The following is a 2,411-nucleotide window of genomic DNA, read 5'->3' as shown; positions in this document are numbered from 1 at the left end:
ATTCTTAACATCATCACATAGATGCATGATCATCATTTCTTAGTACATTTGCATCGATTTAGGAAAAGAACTAGCAAAACAACAGAAAAAGATATAGAATGTTAATATAGAGAAAAAAATAAAAATAATAATAAAAAAGGAAGAAGAAAAAAAAGACACAAACAAACAAACAAAAAAAAACTATACATATGTTTATTAATAATACATGATTCTCTATGCATATCCTCAAGAATAGCCTAAGATTTAATTTAGCTATAATACTGTTCTTCATAATAATGGCATTAAAGGTAGGGAGGCCACTGTATCTTCGGCCCCTGCTCCCCATTTCATGCTTGGTCCATGGGATATTCAAATGTTAAAAGTCCTAGAAGCATTCAAAAGCAAGTTTACTGCAACTTGCATTTATCTGTTTCTTTCATTATCTGTGTATAGTTTAAAGTATGAAGCAAAGTGGCTGATCCAATTAAAAGCCAATTTTTTTTTTCAGGAGCATGTTTATTGTGTTTGAGATGATACATCAGGTGCTCTCTGAGCTACAAAGGGTAAAAGGAAATCCTGTCGTTACAGACTGACAAAGGTAAAAGGTAAAACATTTTTCACAACAGCATGTACCACGTACTCAGAAGTAGATCTGGGTTTAATACAAATGACATAATTCCTAGTCATCTACAGCTACTTTTATAACTTCATACAGATAATGAATTAGGCTAAAATGTACTATGATATTTGGTAGACTTCAGGACCAGAATTCTTAGTACATCACAAAATACATTTTGATATCCCAAAGAAGCAAGACTTGCAAGTAGGCGTTTTAAACGTAACTAATCTACAGCTACAAAGTTCTACTCTTGATAGCATTTACCTTTTTGGGGAGTCTCCCAGTCTCCAAAGGATAAAAGCAGAGAGTGGAATCAGTATAACATACACAGAAGTCCGTACTGTAAAGGCTATAAAGATTTGCAGAACAGTGAGAAGATGCCTTCTGCTCCTTCACACTGTGTAGAAATTATGTGAATTATGTTGCGTATCTCTTGGTCCACTGTCTGGCTATCCTGTCATGTTCTGCTCTGTTGGTCAAATACTGAGTGGCTATGCTTCCAACCAGAGGATCCGCAGGGTTGCAGTCTGTTAAAAGGGAACAAATAGACAGCAAAACCTTTGAGATAGTCAAAGCGGGACTCCAGTTGTCTTCAAGAATGTCCAGACAGATGACTCCCTGACTGTTGATGTTGCAGTGATAGATTCTGGTGCGAAAGGTAACCTTTGGTGGCTTAAATGGATAATCTGATGAAAATGTGATATCCAGAAAAAAACACACCACCTTCATATACAGAGCCTGGTGGACCAAGTATAGTCGATCTCCATTCATAAATGTTATCTCCTTTAGGCCCAGCACTGCAGTTAGGAGGAGGATCAAGGATTATTTCAGCTAGCTCCTTCTGAATTCTTTTAGCACTAGTGGATAACTTAGCAGTGGTTTTGCTGGCGAGTTTGGTGCTTTTCTTCTGCTGAGTAGCAGAAGGTTTTCTTTCTTATGGTTCTTCAGGCTCTGGAGCGGCGGGATCTCGCTGGTCCGCGTCTGAACTACCACTGCTGGTGCTGGGACTCTCATCATCGGACCTTTGCCTATCACTGGACATCTTGGTGAAGTTATTTCTTGGAAAACTCGGCCGCCCGCTCGCGCACTGTTACGGTGTGGGGGAGGGAGAGAGGAAAAAACCCTTCCTTAAGGAAATGGAGGCAGCCGAGGGGGCGGGGGGGGGGGGGGGGGGGGGGGGGAGGGAAAAGAAAGAAGCCGAGGAGGCTCTGGCCGGAGAGTGTGGAACATTCTAAAAGCCAATTTTAAATGTAGCATTTTGTGGTTTTGTTTGCTTTTTAATTTTACAAACACATTCCAAAGCTGTCGCAACCAGTCTGTGCAAAAAGAAAAGTTCCTTACTGTGTCCCAGCATTCAGAGGAAACATAAATTGCATTAGGTAGAGTTAAAATTTCCAAAATAAGTAGGACCCAGGAAAAATTCGAAGGGCCCAAACTAAAGTTCTTAGATGATTTAAACTAGCCAGAATAAAAATTATGATTGCCTCCAATTTCTACATTATACAGATCAGATATAATATGAACCAAATATTATATGGGCCAAACCATTTTTTTCAAGTACAGCTCAAGAATACAAATTAAAGGTGATGAAAAAGTATGAGTAATAGATATTGGTGATGGTGGCACAATATAATTATAATGAATTATAAGAGTATAATTTAATACTCTGAATTATACATTTGAATGTAGTTAAAATGGGAAGTTTTAAGTTGTACATTTGTCACTAAAAAGTTTTTAAAATAATACATATTAGACTAAGCCTAGGAAGTAATTCCTGTATCCCCTGTCTCCCAAACACTCACAAAACTAAACA

The 2,411-nt window shown here is 38.1% G+C and overlaps 1 pseudogene; it reads right to left on the bottom strand.

Annotated features, from left to right (window-relative positions):
• Window positions 1–457: 457 nt before the first annotated feature.
• Window positions 458–1,699, bottom strand: LOC143654831 (ubiquitin-conjugating enzyme E2 E3 pseudogene; annotated as a pseudogene).
• Window positions 1,700–2,411: the final 712 nt, after the last annotated feature.

This window comes from Tamandua tetradactyla, chromosome 14, assembly GCF_023851605.1.
Source record: "Tamandua tetradactyla isolate mTamTet1 chromosome 14, mTamTet1.pri, whole genome shotgun sequence".
Classification (NCBI taxonomy): Eukaryota; Metazoa; Chordata; class Mammalia; order Pilosa; family Myrmecophagidae; genus Tamandua; species Tamandua tetradactyla.
Note: the sequence above shows the minus strand (reverse complement) of the source record. Positions and strands in the feature narration are given on the sequence as shown.